Below are 23,069 nucleotides of genomic sequence, written 5' to 3'. Positions count from 1 at the left end.
CAGTGCTTCAGACTTTCGCTGGAATTTATTACTGCATCTTGTTTACTTCTTTGAGTGTTCTTTGCAAACACAGCAGCATCAGATTTGGCCTTAGAAAAAATGGAGGCAATGTGCTATTTCTATTCTACCTCATTTTGGTTAATTGAATATTTGTAAAATATGTCTGCCATCATTGCTTGGCAAGGCCCCCTGAAATCTCTAGCCACAAGAAGCTCTGCTTGCCATCTGTGAACTGGATTTTCTTTTGGTTTTCTTTCTCAAGTTGCTGTTCTTTTTTTAAACTCGGCATAGACATTCCCAGCAGTGAAGGTTGTGAGAGCAGCCATACTTGGGTGAGCTCTGCTGGCAGTCTCAGTGAGTGGCTGCTCCCTGTGAGCAGAGTGTGCCGCGCAGAGCCTGCTGCTCCTTTGGCCGCGCTCCGGCATGGAGCACCGCAGATAACAGGGAAAGGAAAACATGCCAGCTTCTGGATTTTTACCAAGTAACTGCTAATTTTGGTAGTTTAGGACTAGTGTGCACGGAGTAGACCTTTTTTAAATTTGTCAAACAGAATGGGTTATTTTCAAGATAAATCAAGTTTAATACTATGCTTGTTTTCACACCTGACAAATAGCTAAAGGTACAAACCCCAAGCACAATTGCTTTATTATCTTCCTTTAGAATGATTTTTATTTGTTGGTCTGTTGCAGAAATATATATCTCTCATACTGAAGTCAGTCCTTCCTGCCCATGAGGGAGATGAACTGTGTCACATCCTTTTATTTAGTGAGCAAAAAGGTTGAAGTGCACTTCTCAATTAATGGATTTTCATCATGTTTTGAACCTGATCTTCAGTGTTTTAAAGCTGCTGAATCTCATAATTGTACACATGGTTGTATCCAAAGATTGCGACAGAGGCAGGTGATATGTTTTCCCATGTTCCTGGTTGGATTCCCGCCAGTGGATGGAAGGAGCATCGAGCTGAACCACTGGGGCACAGCCATGCGAGTGGTCATGTGTTTGAGGGGCTCTGGGCATCTCCAGACATGGGTCCAGGTGCTTACCTGACTTATTCCTGAGAGCGTTGTAACTTGGTGCTGTTCTGAGTGTTAGTTTTGAACTTGTTAATAACTTCATTAACTTGTTATTACAAGTTAACATCTTAATGAAAATGATGTGAAATTATTTATCAAAGTTGACATGGTTCAAAACACCTTGACATGGTTCCTTCTATTTCTTGCATAATTTAGTGGGTTTTCATTAAATACCACAGAAACTCTGTTACGGTGTACAGAGGGATGACAGGGATGGAAAGATGACAGGATCAGTATCTGTATTTATTGGCTTATCAGTTCTGTGATTTTTTTTTTTTTTTGTAACGTGGCTAATTAGCATGAGGCTGTTATATCCGATATTTTTATTTTGTTTGTTTTGATAGGAGATATCATAAGGTTTAGCTGTGTAAGTAACTTCAGTGAACCTCCAAGCGTCTTGGTGCAAAGAAAACAAATAGGACTTCCCAAAAATACAAGTAGTGAAGCCAGAATAGCTGTATTCAAAGTGAAACAACTGAGGGTTGGGTTGGAGAATAAGGTGTGTATTATTCAGGAAGGAAGTAGGAAGTATTGGAGTGAAGCTGTGTGTGAATTCTCTCACTCTTCTGTATAAGGATAACCCACAAAGGTGATGTTTTTGTATATCTGCAAATATTTATTACATTAGATGGATTGATGTTTTAAACAAAGTAAAGCTCTTGATGAAATGTAGTGTAAGTTTCCATATGGAAACTATGTCAAATATAATCAAAGCAGACAGGCAAAGTATTAATAACTGTGCTTCGTGAATCCTTTAAGGTTTTGATGAGACCTTTATGTGTTAGGGATTTATATGCTTTTTTTCAGATACTCACTGAAATTACTTTTCCGTCTCAAATTGCAGTAATTACTGGAAAAGTGGTTGTGTAAAAATAATCTTGCTGTGTCACTGGCTGTAAAGGACTGGCCATGTGTGTTTCAAACTTTGCTGTTCCATTCCCACGCTCCTTGGGAGCCTCTCTCATGATGTTCTGTGTTACAGTGCAACTGCCAATAACATGCATTTCCAGCTGATCCTCAGGCACGGATGCTGTGACTGCAGTTAACAGCTGCCTGCAAGTATTACTGGATTTTTAGTGTTTTTTTTTTTTTTTTCTCTGAACCATCTCCTTGGATAGCTTTCTGAAAATCAATAAACCCAAGTTTTACACTGTAGTGCAGTATTTTTATTGTATTTTGTTTGCCTTTTTCAAGTACTGTGCATGGATGTATACAGACTGAGGGCACTGTATCTTCAGGTTAAGGCTGTAATGATAAAAACATACATGCCTCTTAGGTAAAACAGAGATGGAAAGACTAACCAGAAGGCTGGCTTTTGAGGGACAGGGTACAGTGTTGACTAACTCTTACTGGGGATCTTTGTGTTCTTGGACTTTTGTATCATATTTAAAACGTTTTCTGTTCAGGAGGACACCTAGCAGGATAAAACCTGCCATTTTGGGATCTTTTCATCTTCCACAAAGGTTATTTTGTGCCAAAGTGCTGAAATTCTGATAAATCCTTCTCTTTGGAAAGTGGTTTCTTCAGCAGCTGTCCATGGGATGTGCTGCATCTTAACAGACAAATTCTGCAGTGAAATTATTCAAAGCCAAAGCTCCAGGTAAAGCCTTTGTGGCCAGGTACAGTGGTGTATGTGTGGGGTGCACTTCACATGATAGAGTTTTGTTGGGCAGAAAACAGCCTCCTTCATTCAAGGTTTGTCTTCATCCAATCAATTTGGACATGGCCAGATTCCTGCTTTTTTTTTTTTTTCCCCCAACTTTCTTCTTTTTCCTGTGGCCTTTTCCCACTTTATAGCTTTGCAAACCCTGATTAGGGCTGTGCTCTGCAAGTAGATTTTTTCATTTCCCCTTGACATCACATGCTGTCAAAGCTAGACAACTAAGGACACACAACCAAAATGGGTCCAGCTGTCCAGAGCTCTTCCCCAGCTTCATCCCTAAGATGCAGATTTCCATGGCAGTAAAGGAGGAGATGGGACCAGAGCTATTACTGAGGCTCTGGAAGGGCGTTGGACAGGTAACTGTGTTGTTCCTTTCAAGCACACAGCAGTGGGAAAGATCCCACTGAGAAGCTTTTTCCATGCTGATGAAGGGAAAAGCAGATTCAGCTTGTCCTACAGGCCATTCCCAGTGTTTCTGATGTGCCTGTCTCTCAGACTCCTGGCCAGCATGTTTTATTCATGTGTTTTGGGGTTAAGCTTGATTTCAGGTGTGCCAGCAGACAGGCTTTGCAAAGCTCTTCAGTGTTTCTCCCCTTGATCTGCAGCAAAGCCTGTGGATTGCTTTATGCCATCATCTTCATTCTTATCTCACCTAATTAATTCCCAGGCATTGCAGGAGCCCTTGGCAGTAATGATGCTTCCAGCTCTCCTGGCATCTGCTTTCTCTCAACAATCTAATCTGAGAATAGAAATATTTAATTAATAAGTTCTACAGCCAGTGTATGGGAATGTAGGTGAAATTTATCATAGGCCACCTGTGATGTTGTGGCTCCTTTTGAACTCTGAAAGCTATCACAGAAGGTTTGTATGTACTGACAGGAATGAGAAACGGCGGGGGGAAGAGACACAAAGGGAGAGAGACTGCCTATTCTAAATTATTCAAGAATGAGAATCTCACAGAAACAGAGCTGCTGGATTTTTAGAACTAACAGAAAACTCCTGTTAGTTGGTATCATATGTGAGATTAATTTGAAGATTTCTTTAAATTAGTTAATAAATTTCATTAAATATGGATTTAAGGACTGGTTCTGGGTGCTGAGTTTAAGACAACTTTGTTTCTGCCTCTTGGGATTGGTGACAAGTGCTGTGGGGCAGTGTGGGAGCCATTGGGAAAACAAGCAAAGAAATGATACTTGCAAGTGTGCCCTGTGTAAGGCTGTTAACTGTTCTCCCAAGAACAGTGCACAGATCTCAGGGAGCAGACAAGCAGGTGTGACTCTGCTTTAAAGTGTCAGACTGATTTGCACCCTTGTATTCAGTGTTCCATAGAATCACAGGTTGGTTTGGGATGGAAAAAGCTCATTTCATTCCAGCCACTACCCTTCCACTAGACCAGGTTGCCACAAGCACCTGGCCTTGGACACTGCCAGGGATCCAGGGGCAGCCACAACTTCTCTGGACAGCCTGTGCCAGGGCCTCCCCACCCTCACAGGGAAGAATTCCTTCCCAGTATCCCACCTAACCCTGCTCTCCGGCAGTGGGAAGTCATTCCTGCTTGTCCTGCCCCTCCAGGTCCTGGTCCCAAAGTCCCTCCAAATTCTCTTGCAGCCCCTTCAGGCACTGGAAGGGGCTCTAAGATCTCTCTGGATCCTTCTTTTCTTCAGGTTGTGATCAACATAGAAGCTGCCTCTGGACTTGTTCCAGTGTTTGGCAACACTGACTTTTTAAAGGCCAGGGGAAAACTCCTGCTTTTTTCCTACCCATAGACTATCTCACATATATGGACTTCTCAGGAAATCACAATGTAATTGATTGATTGTATATTTTTCCCCCTTTTTCCTTTGGATGAGGAAATGTACAGCGAGCTTTTTAAGCTGGAGGAATTAATTGAAATTATTGCCCCGCCCCTATTGTTACTGATTTATGTCCTTAAAACTAGACTGATTAAAAGTCTTTTGAAATCAGTGAATTTATTATTACCAGGTCCAGTAAATGGAGATAATACTCTTTTTTCTCTAAAATTCAGGGCTTGGATGGAGGGTGTCTCTGTCACTGGCTGTGTGAGGACTTGTAGAGGGGTTGGACCTGGGATATCTGGCACTCAGCTGCTGAGGGTCGTGGATTTGAGGAGGGTGGTACCCCACCCTGTTGCCTGGTATTTTAATATCTCTTACTGATGGTTGGAATATCAAGATTTCTGCAAGGCTGTGCACAGAATGTTTTAGTCTGGGATTTTTTTTTTTGGTAAGTCTTCTGTGCAGGGAACTTTTTTTCCTTTTTTTCTCTTTTTGTCTAGGTATCTGCTTTTGTAGATGTCCTCATTTTTACACTGTACCATCCTTTCTCTTAGCATTTTCCCTGCTGTTCACATACCAGTAGAGCAACAGGACTTTAATTTTCAATCTCTTGTACCAAAATAGGACGAATCTTCCAGAAACATACCAGTGACATTTTCTTCTTGGACTTTGAAAAATTCAAAGTAGGCTCAGCTTTGTATCATGAGGAACACCATAGCTTGTTGGATTTGTTGGGAGCCTGTTAGCACTGTCAGCAGGGCTGTGTACCTGCAGTGCTCCTGGCTTTGAAGAATTACAGTGTTTGACGTTAAGATAGGAATTGAAATGGGTTCTCAGTAGTTGTCCTGTTCATCAGGATTAATCATTCATAAGCAAGATCATGTGTGAATGAGTTGAATCACTCAAATGATGCTTTATGGAATATTTTCAAATATAAGGCAGTGGTTTCTGTGGATGTTTGCTCTAAAAAGAGGGAGTCTCCTCCCATCTCCTGGCGCTGTCTGGCAGCCAGGCTGGATGACAGTCACCAACCCCTCTTGGAACAGCTTTGGCAGTGGCATTGACCATGGAGGTCAGCCTGGCTGCAGCCATGATCTTGTCTTCATCAGAAGGTTATTTTGGAGCTCCATCCAGTCATGGTGATGTAGAGCGACCTCCCTCCCTGTGGGGATTGTGTGGTGCCATCTGTGTGGTAACCACAGCTCCACCTCATATGGAAAAGGGATTTTTAGAAAGTATTTTTAGCTTCCCTTACTGGGCTGCAGCAGCTGGGAAGGTAGAAGGGCCAAACAGCATTGGCAAAGTGTTTTCAGGATTTACCTATCCTTGATTTGAGCACACAGGGTCGCAGCCTTGCCAGTGCCTTCCAATCCTCCCCAAGCTGTGGGTGTAGTGGGTCCCAGCAGCTCTGCAGTGGCTCTGCCTGTGGCCACTCGTGTCCCCAGCAGCCTCAGCACTGTCCCTGCTGGGCACCATGGCTCAGGGAGTACCTCCACACCAGCTCAGAGCGGCCCTGGGCCCTTCTGGAGTCACTGCAGCTTTGTGCACAGATGGTGCCCATCCCTGGCAGTGCATGTCTTGGAGAGGAGCCTATGCCAGCCTGGGCCTGGTCATGAGGCAGGAATGGGCTGCTCCTCCTTGTTTAAAGTAACCGTTCAGCTGTACGTGTTGTGGTTTATTAACAGTCAAACATTTACACTTCGGGATGTTTTAAAGAAGGTGAGTGGTCCTCTGTAACATATGGGCTATTCTTGTTCTGAGGAATCAGTTTTAAAATTAATTCTCTATTGTACCTAAAATGTATTTAAGTACTTCATGAGATCTAAAATAAGTGGGGGAAGTGTTTGGGGACTAATGCTCTCTAAGGGAAGACAGAAGTTGTATCTGGGGATCTTTTATGGCTTGCATTTCCCTATTTTCCTGGATGGAGCAAGCTGGAAGTCACTGCACTGCTCTCCTGCTGGTCGACAGCCTGACAAAGCTGTTTGCTTGGGAATAGCAAGCCTGATGTTCAGTGTCTGTTCTAGCTTCGCCTTGGGCACTGTTAAAGTCTGCATTAAGTGCTTTGTGTCTCTGGCAAATCATGTACTTGCCACAGAGACGCAAAGTTCACCCTGATAATACAGGGTGAACTGCAGGTTAAAATGCTTCAAAAGCTCCAAAATGGGCTTGGAGACCAAGTTATCAATGTTTTTATTGATATTTTAAAATTATTTTAATTGATGTGTTTGCTTTATTTCCTGTGGTGGAAATGTCTGTTTAATGCATTAAGTCACACTTATGGGATATTTTGCTATGGTTAAAAATGCTTTGCGCTTTTATACCATTTGGTAGCAGTGGTTTTGGAAAGAATCAGTTGATCTTGAACAGTAGTGTTCAGACTACTTCGAGTTTGATCTTGTGGGCTAAATACCTGTCTTTAAGGCTGGAGTGCATCACTCCTAGTGATTTTCAGAAAAGATTCAGCAGGCTCACCCATGTCAACAGTAAGGGGAAGTAACCAGGATTTTGTTCTTGTTTTGTCAACAAAAAAATGGATAGGCAGGAATGCTTTGGCATGTGAGAGCCTTCTGGAAGGAAAACCATGAGATGTTTGCATAGGCCCAGAAGACACAAAGGTGCTGTGCTGTTGTTTGCTAACATGTTTACAGTAGATGCAAGATTTGGTTAGTGTGGGATGCTTTTCTTTCTTGCTGTTCCTTTTTCTTAATAATTGGTGTATTTAACAGCCCCACTGAAGAGCTCTGAATAACAGGCTCTTGCCTTCAACAATATTCTTCTGTTCTGGAAGCCTAGGGCTGCTTCCAGGAGCACCTCTGATGGAATTAGAAGGTATTTCCTGAGTAACTATAACTCTGAGTTTTAAGGCTACTAAGTGAAGTGGTTTTGCCCCTCGTTGTGTGGTTGTGTTGGAACTGCAAATGAAGCATTAAAAAAAACAACAAACTAATCCATAGTTATCTAAGTTTTCTAGGAATCTCTGCTTTTTAAAAATACTAATAACGCTGGGGACTTTTGTAATTAAAAAATGAAAATATTTCCCTTTGTAAATATGGAATGATGCTCTTAGACCCTTCCTGCTCATACTTTAACCATATAAAAATCCAGCCTGAAATGACAGATAATTGGAAGTAAAATGGATTTAATCAACATTTGACCCTATCAACTTGCTTGCCTTTTAAAGGTCAGTGAAACCTTCACCTTGATATTAGCAGTGCTAGTTTTAGCACACATTTGTTTCCACTGCTATTCCCTGTAAACTGCATGGTCTTGGTGTCTCCCCACTGCATTATTAACTCCCTGCAGCACCATGGATTGTCTTGCTGTTATACCAAGAATTGTCACTCAAAATTCTGCCAGTGCCAGAGTTTACACCTCAAGGACTTTAATTCCTCATAAGAGATAGATACAGAGATAGATGTACAGGTATACACCCACCCCATATATATAGACATGGTGTTCCTTTGGTGAAGTGAATTTGCAGCCTGTCATTGGAATCCAGCTTGGTTAGGTCCAGTGTCTGCCCTGAGCACCATTTCTACCAGTTTGTAACTAAGTGCTCGTGGTTAATTTTATGTGTGTGCTATGACTGTCTGGGGTTTGAGAATCTGCCCATATACACTCCTTTCATCATGTTTTAAATATAATTATAGCTTGAAAATCATAGCTGAAGTGGGGAACCAAGTTGAGCATGTATAATGTGGGTCACTTCATTAATAGCCCATCTGTGTGGGCATGTGCCGAGAAGCCCAGTCTGATAGATGCTCAGGGAACCCCAACTGGGATTTGGCTGTGAATCTGTTGTTTTCATCCTGAATTGTTTTCTGACTGTAAAGCTGCACAGAAGGGTAATGTCTGAAGATACTGATCAGAGCTGTGCTGTCTGACTTAAAACGGGGCTCCCTCAAATACGTACCCTGGCTGCAGACCCTGCAGGTGGCTGGAGCACAGCCTGGCTGTGCCCCACGGGGACAGTGGCTCCTGAGAACAAACCAGGGCAACCTGTGCTGTGGGGTGCAGGGTGCCCCTGACAGGCTGCTTGCACACTGCTTTAAGGAAGAGACTGAGGTTGGAAATAACCAAGTTACTGCTCCCTAGGGACATTCCTTGCTCCACAGGGATATCCTTGTTTCTCTGAGTCTGGTGAGATTCCCTGTCACATGCCCTTGTTTCTAGTTATAGGGGCTATGGCTGTTGGCTCTGAAGCAGCACATGGCATCTTCATGCATCAGTCAGATAAGGAGACTCAATACCAAGGAAGGCTGCAGGCTCCAGAGCCCACCTGAGCCCTCAGGAGTGGTCACAGCTTCATCATTTACTGTGTTTTGCACTAATATCTGCATGAACTATGGTTATCACCATGGCTAATATCCTCTTGTTAGTTATAGACTGGAAATTGGAGTATGGGAGGAAAATTCGGAGTCTTGACATGGGTCAGACACTTGGTGTGCCTTTAAGGATCCCTGACAGGCCAGTTATGGTTGAAAACAAGAGTAAATCTATTTTGGATGTATTAAGCTGTGCCCTGTCACTTTGAACTAACTGCTCTCAAAATAGAGTAAGTGGCAAAGCAGGTGAGCTGACATTGAGCTCCAGTGTCAGCACCTTCATGATGTACTTGTCACACAAGGACACCTGAGCTACCAGCACAGGAAAACTGAGCTCTTGAACCCTAGAAAAAGAAGTATAAAAAACTTGATGATTTGCTATGGAATTTGGGAGAAAGTTTGAAGCTTCTGTTTTGATGTGACTGTGATGACTTCTGAAGTTGGACAATGTGATGGGATGGATGTAGCTAATCCCAGTGTATCAAAAACCTTTTCAGTTTCAAGCAGAGATATAAAACAGGTATATGACAGCCTGTATATACCAGATACTAACTAAGAGTGCATTAATAAATAACTCCAGTAAGTTTTACTAACCTGTAACTGCAGTTAAGAGTAAATTTTGTGTTACTATGGAAAATACCTGTGTGAAAACTTAAGAGGGGAGCAAAAGCCAATTGGGCGTGTAAGAAGGCTAAAAGCACATGGCAGGAAGAGAATTTTCACTTGTTCAGCTGGTTTCTTAAAATACTGAGTGCGGTGCTCTCACTTGTATTTGGCTTTACGAACAAAACAAGTATTCTGGCAGTTGAGTGTAGATCTTGCTTTCTTTGGGAGGAAATTCTGTTTCTCCTGGGGATCTGAAGTTTAAGTCAGCATTCAGGTCACCTATTAAAACTCCTTCTTGTGTGTGTGCATGTCAGAGGGAGCTTTGGGAGGACATTGAGTGTAGCCAGGCTCTGCTCCGTGAGGTGGGACACTGGTGACCCACGACAGGGCTGCTGGGGTGGGTGGCTATGGGCATCTTGGGAAATGTCAATTGCTGTGCTCTTCCAGGAGGGCTGGAACTAGGGAGACACCAAGTTTTTAGTGCTGAGCTGCTCTGAAAAAATGAAATCTGTTTCAGTGATGGAAACAGTTGCTATTGTTTAAACTAAATTAATGTGATGGTGAATTATTTGCTGTAGGTTTTGACAGTTTCCATAACTCTTTTCGTCTGGAATGGGCTGTAGACTGTGTTGGTGCCATGAGGTAGAGAACAGTTTGTCAAAGTAGAAAAGTGTGGCACAGAGAAAAAATCGCTATATGGAGTCTGATGTTGCCATTTCTCTTGGTGAGCGAAATCGGCTATTGTGGGAAATGGTGAGCATCTTGTAAGTATTATCTAATAACAATACTTGCTGGGGAGGCTGCCAGCTTGGAGGGCAGTCCAGCAGATCCAGCACTCTTGGAAATCTGAAATCAAACATTTTCCTGTGCTGCAAGCAAGCAGGGCAACGCTGTGTCCTCTTCTAGTAAAAATCCTGGACAAGGACAGGCAGAGGAAAAGGATGTAACCCATGGCTGTCCTGTCTCCTCATGTCCCTGGAAGTAAGACATGATGTCCCAGTCTAGTGGTGTGGACTGTCTTGTGTCCATGTTCTCCATCACCTGAATCCTATTTGTATCACCTCTGTTTTGCCTCATTCCTGAGCTCTCTGCCATGGGATTGGGGTGATGAGAGAGAGATTAGTGAAAAAAGTCAGTCCAGACCTGTTTTGTTGCAGTGGGGTTGCTGTAAAGGCTCTCTGAGCTTTCAGCTGTTGGGAGAGATTCAGCAAAGTTTTAAATGCCTGGTACTGTGGTGCAATGATGTATTTGTTTTACACATCTGCCTTCCTCCTTTTCTCTGTAACAGCTGTCTGATTTTTGAATTGCTAATGCTAATTTGCAGGAATGGTTTTTCTCTAGAAAGAAAGAAAAATTTTGAACTGTCCCTGATTATCCAGGAGCTGAGTCTGGGGAGTGCATGCCTGTCCTCAGAGCCCTGTTGAGCAGCCCTGTCCCTGCACAGGGTTGCTCGAGGGTTGTGGCTCCTGAGCTGCAGCCTCCATTCTCCCCCCTCACGCTGCCTGCAGGCTCTCTCTGTGTAGGGAGGCAGCAGCTCCAGCCCGAGGGTTGTGGGGCAGTTTCCAGCCCAAGGGAATGGCAATTGTGATGATAATCCTAATTCTCAATCCTGAATTTAAGGGCGTTTTTACCCTTGTTTTCTTAATAAAATTAAAATTATTTTAATAAAATTAAAATATCATGTATTATAGCATAAATATATGCTTCCAGGGCTCTCCTAGAGAAACATTAAAAATATGTACAGCTGTCCTTGTGAGTGTGTCCCCAGATTTGCAGCATTGTCCTGAAATGCATCCTCCTGTTACTGTACCCAGCGAGTTCATTGCAGGTGATCAGAGGAAACTCTGGGTGGCTTTTCCCAGTGTAACCTACAATTCATTTGGGATATTTCGAAATATGAAAAAATTTCAGGGAGAAAAATTCAATAAAGTTGTACTTACTTTTTCTCAGAGTTTAATTGGAGCTTGAAGCCCATTTTCCTAAACAGGAAAAGAGCCATTCCAGCGCCATGAGGAATGTTGATACTAGGTGAAGTGCACTTCCTTGTGACAGAGAAAAATAGAGGTGTTACCTCACTGCAAACAGGATATCTCTGAATAGTTAGGTTTAAATATACAATATTTTCCATAGTGGCTTTGAATTTCTGGAACCACAGACGCAGAATGAATTTTGGCTGCTGTAGTGTTATTACTGGCTGGTTGCTGGGAGGTTTCCACTGGTACCTCTCGATGCCCCACATTTGGGTTTTAGTGTTGGATCAAGCCTGGTTCAGTAAATGTGTCCACAACGTGTTTGTGGAAATGGGGTTTTGTGCTTGGCTTTTTTAATTTCTTGTCCATGGAGTAGGGATGTCTGACCCCTTAGGAGCAGCAGTGTGATCACGCCAGCTGCAGAACATTCCAGGGGAGTGCAAGCTGCCCACCAGTGGAGTCACCTCCCTTCCCAGGGCCCATCATTGTAGCAGAGTCACCCTGAATTCTAATTGTAGGGGGGGGTTGGAGTTGAAAAATAAGTTTTTCAGCTGAAGGTGTCTTCCATCTGTTCCCTCCAAAGTCTGTCTTGTCAGCAGTGGTGGATGGTGAATGTTGTGTTACAAAAGGGAGAGATTTTCTCTGAAACACTTTGCCTGCTGATAAGTAGGTCCCAGAATACATGTACTTGCAGTGTTTGACTTGAATTTTAATTTTCAAGCATGTGCTTATTCAAGTCCAGTATGCCAGACTGTGTACGTACAGTAGGTTGGGAAGAGTTCAGTAGTTCTGGTGAAATGTGTGCGTGAATTCTCTTGCTGCAGTCTTTTCTCTTATCTGAGCAAGAAATGGTTACAATGAGGAAAAACATTCCAGGGATGTAACTTCTAAATAGGAAATCTCTATCTGGCTGTGTCTTGTGAATAATTTTGTAGATGAGTGTAGGAGGGCAAAGTGCTATTTAATAAGTTGGGAGAAAACACTTCTTGGTGTTTTGCATGTATTTTTTTGTTCCTTTACCTGTGGGTTTGTTATTGCTAAGCCTTGTCATTTTTGTTCCTCTCTTTGTGTCTGTGAAGCTTTCTGCCAGTAGCACCTTCCCCATGAGCTTGAGAATCTCCTCAGGAGTCCCACAGGAGTGGTCCTACCAACCCCAGTGCAAACAGTGTTTTTCTGGCCCCTCAAGTTCAGGCTCAGTCATGACCTTGCTAATCCTCTGTCCAGGCTGATGGTCAGCGAGCTACCTGACTTGTTCAGGTTGTTAGTTTGCACCTGGTGACTCTGAAAGGCTTTCCCCATCTTCTGTGTGGCATGCACAGATCCTGTCTGTCCTGTCTGGATTCAGTCTGTCACAGATCCTTTGCTCCGTGTCATGTCTCTTCATTTATTTAACTTTCCATTATTTTGATGATAAACTACCTGACTTCATGTAAAACCCTGTGGCTTGCTCAGCCTTGCCAAGACATTTTGTGTTAATAGCGGGAGATTGACTTCTGGTTGTTTGGTTTGTTTACTTGGTTTTGGTCAAAGCTACCTGTCTTGATTGCTCTCACACTGGATTTGCTGGGAGATGTTTTTTCTCTGTTGCAGGACAGAGCCATGTGAAAGTCTACAAAACTTTCAGGGGAACACTGTCAAAATTTGACAGGAGTTGAAAAGCCTTCATACTCGAACAGCAGCCTCCTGTAGTGGCTTCTAGCCTGCTGAGCTCCCTGGGAGTGTGGGGTGGTGAGCAGAGAAGGGGGCACCAGGTAGTGCATGCTGGGTTCTGTGCAGTGTGGGAGATTTCCCAAAGTAAAACAAGGTGCAGACTTTCAGAGCTGAGCAAAGTCCGCATGCTTAAAAAAATAAAATGCATCAAGTGAATATAACCATTAGCACACGGAGGAACAGTCAGGATCTATGTGAGGCTGGAGTGCTGGCAGGGTGTCTTTCTGATCTCTGCGTGCTTTTGTTGCTTTGGGTATTTTTAAAATTTATTTTCAGCAATGGCTGATTTTATTTTTTTTTCCCTCAAACTCAAGAGAAGCTGTGATCTCGCTGTTGGTTATTCTTCAGGTTTTGTGTTAGCAGAGCATGTTCTCGTAGCCAGGCACCATCCAGCACTGTGCATGCTGGCCCTCCTTGCTGGTGTTGTCTGCCTGATGTTTCCTTCCTTCTATAAAGAGTCTATATTTAGTGTTAAACAGTATTCACTGTGGCACAGGGCTGGAGGCAGTTGGTTTTCAAGCCAAAGGAAATGGTTCTCTTTAAGGATAAGAGTGAACGAGGGGCAGGATTTCCTGTGGACACGCACCCACAGGAGAGTTGACTTTTACTTTGAAGTTAATGGCATAAAAGGCAAAATGAAAACCATGAAGAGTTTATATGCAAAGGAGCAATTTTTTTTTTGCCTGGTGAAGTAGGCCTGGGCGCGGGGAGAGGGGGCAGAAAGGTCTGAGCAGGGGGTCAGCAGGTCTGCATCCTTGGGGTTGCTCCAAGCCCTGGACGTGTCCCTGAGACCCTGCAGTGGGGACCTGCTGGGAGCAGGATGGGCAGAGAACCCCCCAGCTCCTGCCAGCCTGACCCCAGTTCAGGTCACATGTGGCACCTGTGGCAGGTGTTCCTGAGCCTGTTGGCTCCTGTTTGCAGCCCTTAGCCATCATCCAGGGCTGGCTGGCGCTGCAGAGGGACCAGGAGAGCTTGGGCCTAGAGTGGCCGTGGGGCACATCCTGGTACGGAGGGGCAAGGAGGGGCACAGACCGGGCATTCCAGGCCAGCAGCCTACCCGGGTTGAGGGGCATCACACAGCTGCCTGGACAAACAGCTTGAGGCCTTTCTCCGGCTTTAGCTTCTGGGAGGGGCTGAAATTCAGAAAGGAAGTGGGAGAAGGATTGCTCAGTGACAGCCGTGAGTTTTGCTTCTGCCTCTCCCCCTACAATGTGGAAAGCTCTCTGCACATAGCCCATTAACTAGAGGGTTTGGGGAATGACAATTGCTTTTTGTAGTTGTTTCTTTCCAAGTGAAGTAGAAGGTGTTTTCAGGGGTGCTGCCTGTCCTGTTCCTGGGCAGTATTGGACAGATGTCTTCCATGGGAATGCTGAGCTGCTGCTCATCAGTGCTCGGTGCAGTGAAGGATTTCTGGAATTCCGGAATTGCCATCAGTGCTACCTTTTTGACACTGTAGTAACCTCGTATGAATTTACATAATGTTGCACAAATCAGTTTGGAATGTATTTTTAATTTTTTATGTGTTTATTCTTTATTTTCTTCTTTCATGAAAGCTGCTAAAATTCTACTTTATACTACAAAATGCATTTTTGGCTTTGAGGGGCGAGCGAACAGGAAAACATTCACTTTCAAAATGTGCTGTGATTGGGATGTTTGCCTGTTTTTCCACTGTAACAGGAGGATTGAGCCCTGGTGTATTATTTTGAGGTGTATCCTGACTGAAATCAGAAACACTGACTGTACATCCAGTTTTTATGTGTAGAAGCCCAAAGACTTTACCACTGTGAATGGATCAATGTAGCAAAAGGTTCTTTTCTGTAACTGGGGCCCAAACACAATCCCTAAGACTTACATACTAAAAAATGTGGTGATACCAGCATTCTAGACATCTAAAAATCACTGTTTCAGTATTGCTTTTAATTTAGGTTTCCAAATGAATATAAATGCCAGATTTAAATGTACATATGTTTTAAAAGTAGTAGTAAAGTATCTATGTGTTTCATTTGAGATTTTGCTTCTGCTGAAGCTGGCCGGATGAGACATTCTGCAAAGGGCTGTACACATCTCTGCCAATTTATGTCTTTCTAAGCCTGCCTGTCTGCCAGATGTCTGATGGCCTTTTTTGGAAACTTAGGGGAATACTGAGGATGTTATTTCCAGTTGCATATATCAGTTCTGGTGCTTTGGCTTCCTTGAAACTGCATCAGCAATGTTTTATGAATTGAGCAAAACTGTTTTCCTTTCAGGACTTTGTTTCTCTAAATTGTTGGGTTTTTTTGAGTTGTCCATGGTTTTGAAGATTCCAATTTCTCCTTGTATACTTTATTTTTACCATAAAGAATCATCTAGATATTTTATTCATAAATTTTTGCTCTTATAGCAACTGCATGTGAAGTGCAATTGTGGCGCCTAAACCTTGTTCTGGGCTATCCCAAGGGTGTAGGAGGGAGGAGGATTGGGCTCCTGAGTAACCAAGATGTCAGTAATAATATACACAGGACAACTGATGCTTCCTGTGTTCAGTTGATTTGTTGGTGGGTGGTTCCCCCCCCATCCTTCCTGTGTAAAGTGAACCCCAAACCTTTGCTTTTGCTCAAGGACACCTGGTTGTGACACACAGCAGTGGAAGAAAGGTTGCTGCAGTGTCACCTGTTAGCAGAAGAGTCTTCAGGTCCCTTCACCTAAGCTGAGCAACAGACAGGACCACCCTGCATTTCTGCATGCTGCTGCCCTGGCCCTGTGTCCAGCCCTTCCTCAGCTCCCCAGGGCTGCCTGGCATCAGTCTCCTGCTAGGGCAGGATTTGGCAGGGACTCCTTTTCCCTCTGTGACAAGTAACGCACTGTGAAGCAGCGTTGAGTGCCCAGCAGTGCCTCCTGAGCCCCAGCATCAGCAGGTGCTTTCCCTGGGGGCTCAGCTCTGGGAGGACTGTGCCCTTGGGTCCTGCTGGGTGCCCTTGGGTCCTGCTGGGTGCCCTTGGGTCCTGCTGGGTGCCCTTGGGTCCTGGTGCCACACACGGCTGACTGACCTGTGATAGGTTGGTTTGTGGGCTTTGAGCTCCCACAGGAGGGTGTGCCTGTGGAACTTCAGATCACTCCTGATGATTCCAGAGCTCCTTTGGCCATGTGTTTGTGGGAGCCTTGCTGGCAGAGGGTGCTGACCCGCAGGGAAATGCCTTCAGTTCTAAACCACCTCTGCCAGGATCCCCCCCAGCATCACCAAAACAAGGTTGGTGTTTTCATGTGTCAGCCCTGAACAAAGCTGAAAATACATTTTTGTGGGCTATTGGTCAAATATGCATTTATTACAGAAATCTGCATAGCAGTAGGGAGGAGAAAAACCCCCACCAATTCTGAAAACTTGCTCTCTAGATCAAATTGAAATTAATTTCTAAGTATCTCCCTTAGCTCTTTATTTCTGAAATAGGATGCAAACAACTCTAATTGTCTCCTCTGCTATCAATACTTATATTAGATCACTGTATATTTATTAGTGTGTTTAACTGTGTTTTGGCATCCCCTGGGATTCACTTGGTGGTACATTCACAGCCATCTTGGGACTGTGGTATTCTGGTGTGAAAGCTCTTTTTTAAAATGGAGTAGGGTGTGTTGGAGCTGCCTCACTGACAACTCACACTCTGCTGGCATGTTCCTCCTGGGACTGATTCTGCAGCAATTCTGGGAAAGGCTTGGACTTTAATCCCTGGCAGAGCAGTGCCCCTTCACACGGCATATCCTCATAAGTAAGGATATATCTTCTTGTGTTAAGAGCATTTATTACTCAGAAGAGTTGATAGACACTGAACAGAGGGCATGCAGCCCACAATGTTTAGCTCTTGAGCTTTAGGTCACAGGGGTTACTGTCTGCAAACATGAGTACATACGATAAAATTACACTATTATTATTATTATTATTATTATTATTTACAATATTTATTTATTTATTTCCACAGAGCATGTTGTATCTTACTGACTTAAGGCAATATTTTATGCTGGCCTCCTGCTCTGTAGTTACTCCCTGCGCTGTTGGGCTCAGATGCCCCAGAGCTGTAGGTGTACCAGGCTAGGAGCAGTGTGTCTGTATGGAATGACTGACTGGTGGTGTGTCGCTGTTGAGCCGCTAGCAGAGAAGGAAAGCCTCGATTCTCAGCGTGGCATAGAAAAAAGTACTTTATTGTTTGAATCCAACATATATATAGAGTTTTCAAAGGTCACCCAGATTGGTCAGTCAGAAACCTCCCCCTAGGCTTGATTGGCCAGGCCTGCACTGTCCAAATCTCGAGACACTGTTTTTAATAACATCCAAACTTTATCTTTATTTATAAAACACAAAAAGAATTCTCATGGGAAAGACCTGTGCTAGCCACAGTGGTGCTCTCACCATCTGTTTACTTGTTGTGGAGAAGGCGCTGGGACGCTGTGGGATGTTGTGCTTCACAATGACAGCACAGCATGGCTGTGAAAAGGCCTGCAGCTGACACAGACCACTGGATTAAGAAAACATGTGGGATGTTTTCAAGCCTCCATAAAACTCAGCCTACAGGAAGAACTGTTTGGATCATTGGCCTTTACTTGCTGGGAGATGCAAGTCAGGATGGCACTGCTCCCCTGTGCATGGTTTCTGTACCATGTAGATTTAAAATAACAATTGTAGATATCCTCCCATTCAACCTGGGGGAGTTTTAGAGATTTCATGTCAAACAAATGTAGAAAGAAACCCTACAAATACACAGGAGAGACTATGGTGGTGGTTATGAGTGTGAATGTTGCCAGAGATCTATTTTATCTTAATTTTAGCAAATTAATTTGATTTAAACTATTTCAGTTTTCCCTGCATTGTTCCAAATTCAGGATACAAAGCAATGGAAAACTTGAGTGTATTAATGTGGTTAATCCTGCAGTTTTCTAACAATTATAGTTTGTGTGGTGTTGGATTAACTCTCATTAATGCTCTTAACATTCTGGTTATTCAAATATCCAGGAGCTTTTAAGCTTTCATTGAGATGTTGGTAATAGAAGTTAAATTTGAAGCACATGGGCAGTTCACTGGGATCAGGAGATTCAAGATTCTGGACTTCTCTATTTTCAGTCTTTGCAAATACTTGTAAATCATTATTCAGCAGTAGTTACTGCCCTGTGCGCTGGTTTCTCCTACGTACACACCAGGTAACAGACAGCTTCAGTTGTTTTGAAACACAGAGCCTTCGGAGCAGGCAGTGGATGCTCAGTATCCTTCTCTGAGCTTGTGATGTGTTTGACAGGGAGCTCTGGTTTTCCTGCTGTTTCTGCTGGAGCCGAGCAGGCTCTGGGCTGCAACAATCTCCCTGCCCAGCTCCCGGAGAGCTGCTCAGGCTGTGCCTGCTGCCTTCCTCCCCACAGAGCTGCCGGCCGTGTTTTCTGCATTACTGCACAGGAAGCCACTGCTGCTTCGGTTTCTCTTTGTATTCCCACCATGTATTGTGTCCTGATTTGGAGTCACTGACAGGAAAGGAGATCAGCCGAAAAGGTCAGTGACTGGGGTGCACTGTGTTTCCAGGAGCTCCTGGGCTGTCAGCAGTGCAGCTCAGGCAGGAGAGCAGAGGAAAGGAGGTCGTTCCCAGAGCTGCACTGGGACCCCAGTCCTTGCACACCAGCAGCGAGCCTGGGGCCAGCCTGGCTCTGTCCTGCAGGACAGCAGTCCCGAGCCTGTTCTGGTGATGTACCCCTGCCCTTGAGTGCTGTCACCCTCCCCAGGAGGTGCAGGTGCTTTGCCAGCAGACAATCAGTCTCCCTCCCTCAGGCACCGTATTTGCTTCTCCTGTTCACCCTCCCCATCTCGTCTGTCCCATGGCGCTGGCAGGGCAGCCACTGTCCCGTGTCACAGGAAGGGTGGGCAGCAGGGCCTTCCTCATCCCTCACCTCAGGCACTGCTTTAACCCAGCGCTACCTTCTGGCTTCTTTTTCCTCCATGAGTCCTGATTCGGCTTCCCATGGGCCACTGCTTTGCTCAGCCTGGGAGTAAAATGGCCTTAAACTTCTCAGTGACAGATGTGTGTGTCCAACCCCTTGTTTTTCAGTCTGTGTTAGTTATACTGTATTGTGTCTCTTCTCCCCTGTCACTGTGGTGTGTGACGGCACCAGAATGGGACTCTTCTTTTTCTGCTGCTCCTTTGGAAAGCTGTGGGCTTTCAGAAACGCTGAAGGGACACCATAGTTGCATCTTTTAAGTTGTTTGTGCAGATGCATGGAATAAAAACACTGTGTTTCAGTAAAAGTTTGGATTTTGAAGAATCTGCACTTTTCCTTAGATGTTTTTCCTTAAACTCATAATTCTAGTTTTCCTGTTTGGTCCTGGTTGGTTTGTCTATGTTGGCTTTGAAATGTTGTGAACTCATAATGTGAACAGAACATACAGATTATCATCTTTTTGTTTGTCAGTTAAGAGTGTAAAGTTGATACAAAACGCCACAAAAATAATACCCATAAGATGGGGAGTTTCACCAGCATCATCTGTGTAGTTCAATGCAGCATAGCAACAGAGGTGCTTACAAATCTGTTTGAAGATAAAAGAAGACTTAAATCCAGTGGATCTTCGAATATAAATGTCTAAAGGATGCCAGTAAACTTGCAAAGACACAATATAAGATCAAAAATCTTGATCAAAAAAATCCTAATATAAATAATTCTGTTGAAACAACTGTAATGGTCTGTCATGTTGATGAACTCAAAAGAAGTTTTTGAGTAAGCCTGTTGCTGGTCAAACACAACTTCATCAAAGGTTTTGCTTTTCATTAAAGAAGTAGAAAACCAAGTGTAGTAAAGGCAGGGGAAAACAGCCTGTATTTCATCTTTTTCTTGATGTGTCTTGAAGGTAAAGGTGAAAAAGCTTTGGGTCCTGCCTGGGGCTGCACCCTAAGAATCTATGACTGCAGTAGGGCCTGTGTGGTGCTGTGGGTGCCAGGAGAGCTTTGGAGCTCAGACAGGGTTCCAGGGATCCCTCAGCCCATGTGGGGCTCTGGGGCTGTTTTGGTCAGGCATGTAGATTGTGGGGTTGGTTGTGCCTTGTGTGTTCAGTGGGTGTGTAGAGTCCAAGTGGCCAGTTCTCCTCTGGTTCCTTTTGGAGCTCAGTTTTCACAGAGCGAGTCAGGATTTTTTTCCTTCTAGCTTAAAAAATGAGCATATTCTTTGCTAAAAATAAACTTCACAAAATAGAACCTGCTTTCTATAATTCATCGTCTTTCTTCCATTTCCCTCTGAACAAAGCTGAAAAGAAATCTTTCAGGCTGTTAATTTTGTTTCATTTCATTCTTTTCCTTTTTTCCCTTTGAATGAAAGGCTCCTTACCCCATCTAAATATATATTCTCTTTCTCCCTTGTTTGAAAAGACTGCTTCCCCATCTGAGTATATTTTTCCAACAGTCATAAAGCTTTCCTGTTGGCTGTTGAGTGTAATATTGTAGGAAATAGAAACACTGGGGAGAAGAGAGACTACTTGTATGTTTGATTTGAAAAGCCACTTGTTTTTGGGCTATTACCAGCTCATGTGGTGTCCATGTGTCTGTAAGCTGACTGTTTTTTCTTGTAAGCCTGACCATTACAGTGACCAGTGTGACATAAATAGACTTCAAGTGGAAACTCATAATGAAAAGAGATCGTTTTAGTGGGATTTGGAATTCTAGGAAAGGGCCAAAACTGCTTTAAATTGAAGGGAGGAGTGCACGTGGGATGCGTGTCCTGTTATTTTAATATGCATCCCATGTGGTGTTACTGTCTGGAAGTTGTGCTTGTTTGAGGGGAAGGGTTTCTTTTTGGGAAGGTTTCTATTTGTGGCTCTGTGGAGTCAAAATGTGTGTCTGATGGAAGGGTAGGATGAAACCAGAGCCATGCTCCTCCAAGCACTGGGGGATTTGGCTGAGTTGGAGGTGGGGATAGCCAGAAAGAAAGAAGCTAATAAAGTGAGGTTTGGATTGGTGACCTGGGAGAAATTGGTTCATCAGTGAATGGGTATGAAAGGATTCAGCATTGAAGAGGACAGGGAGAAGATTAATTTCCATTACGTTACAAAAAGAATGAGATAATTTAATGAAGGACAAAGTGTGGAGAGAAGGGATGGGAAGAAGGCCAAAGTCTGTGGAAGACATGAAATATAGTGTGCCTATTTTTAGACAGAAAAATAAGAGGAGGATAAATTATCTTTCTAGTTGATTGTTATCTCCAGTCCTTCAAAACTTCAAATTGTTACATTTATGTGAGGTGACTGGAGAGGAGTCTGAGGCAGAGGCTAGGTTACAGAATTGTACCAGAGTGGTAAAAACGCAAAGAAAGGATGTGGTCGTGCCATAGGAGGGACTGCTGGAAGAAGACATGGCAGTGGGGAGCCAGCAGCTCCCTCTGGGCCATGAGGTGATGCCCCGAGCTGAGGGCAGCCAGGGAGAGGCACAGCAGCCACAGGGCTCAGATAGGCGTTGGCAGAGCAGTCTGTGTTGGCAGCCCCAGAGATCTCCTTAGTGCCTTCTCTCTCTGAATCTGGTTACTTAGGAACTTAATGGCCATCTTACGGTGCTGCTTCTGCTCCAATTTATGTTTCTGTCATGACCTCTTCAAACCTTCCTCTGTCTGTGGGATCCCAGAAGGAATGAATCTGCATGAGAGCCGTGTTCAGCACCTCTTTGTTTTATTTCATTGGGCTTTTGCCACTTGCTGTCCCTGTGTCAGGGAATCTCTGTTCTGAGCTGTGATGATCAGTCGACCTCTCGCTTCTCACCTCCAACAGTGCAGTTAACAACCCCTCATGGAATTGTTCAAATCCAGCTGCTTCCTGTGTTTGGCACTGTGTCTCCTTGCTGTCCCCTCCAGGACAGGACAGCACACAGGGCAGTGCTCCTCAGTCCTGCTGGGGAAGGGGCCTGACTCTGCAGCTGCCCCCGGGTCGCCTGCCTCTCTCCAACATCCTTCACCCCTGTGAGCACTCCTGACTGTACCACTTAGCTGTTTTTGTTGTGTAGCCTGGATGAGGAGAAAAGAAGTAAAAAGGGAGGGTCCTACATCTTCTGGTGACTTGCTTCGTCTCGTCGTACTGGCTTCATTCTGGAATTATTTTCGTAATTCCCTTTGCGCTGAGCCTTTGCTCTCATTGTTGATTAGTTTGGGTCTCACAGGAGTCAGGTGTGGGTTACCTAGGCCATTGGTGGGATGGTGACCATTCCAAGCAGAAGTTGTCAATGCACCTGAGGACAGTGTGCAGCAGCTCCACAGGGGATGTCTGCTATAGCTTCCAGGTAGTGATTGCTATAAAAATGAGAAGGCCTTTATAAAAAACAAACAAATAAAACCCAAACTCCAGAGCACTTTCTCCCGTGAGAACCTATTTGCAGGCTGCTCCTGCTTTTTCACAAATCCAGGAGTTTTAACCATAACAGTGAAATGTGGCAGCAAGAGTGCTATTGGCAGCTTTGATTTAATTGCTACTTGTGGCTCATACTGAAAATCCATTCCTGGTCTGACTTCAAATGTAGCTGCTGTGGGTTTGTTTCATGTGGATTTGAGATCTTGAATTGTCTAGGGAGCTCTGTGTTTTCTCTATGTATTTGTATCTCCTCCAGTGGGAGGTGGGGGTGGATAGAGGGATGCTCCATTTATAGTCTCTTGTTGTGCAAGGATCTCATATAATGAGGCTCTGGGGGACCTTCTCATTCTCTGCAACTCCCTGACAGGAGGGTGGATCCACATGGGGGTTGATGTCTTCTCCTAGGTAACAAGTGACAGGACAAGAGGAAATTGCCTCAAGTTGCAAACAGGGGAGTCTTAGGTTGAATAGTAGGGAAAATTCCATCTCCAAGAGACCAGCCAATGCAGTGGTGGAGTCCCCACCCCTGGAAAGGTTTAAAAGCATGTGTGGATGTGGTGCCTTGGGGACGTGGGTTAGTGATGGGTTGGCAGTTCTGGGG

General features: G+C 44.2%; 1 protein-coding gene across 2 annotated transcripts in view; it reads left to right on the top strand.

Moving 5' to 3' along the window:
• Positions 1-23,069, top strand: part of INPP5A (inositol polyphosphate-5-phosphatase A) — a 173,747-nt gene that overhangs the window by 15,664 nt on the left and 135,014 nt on the right. The gene's annotated exons all lie outside the window — the stretch shown is intronic.

The sequence above is a fragment of the Lichenostomus cassidix genome, chromosome 6, assembly GCF_008360975.1.
Source record: "Lichenostomus cassidix isolate B80296 chromosome 6, HeHo_3.0, whole genome shotgun sequence".
Lineage (NCBI taxonomy): Eukaryota > Metazoa > Chordata > Aves > Passeriformes > Meliphagidae > Lichenostomus > Lichenostomus cassidix.
This window is presented reverse-complemented; position numbering and strand designations above follow the sequence as displayed.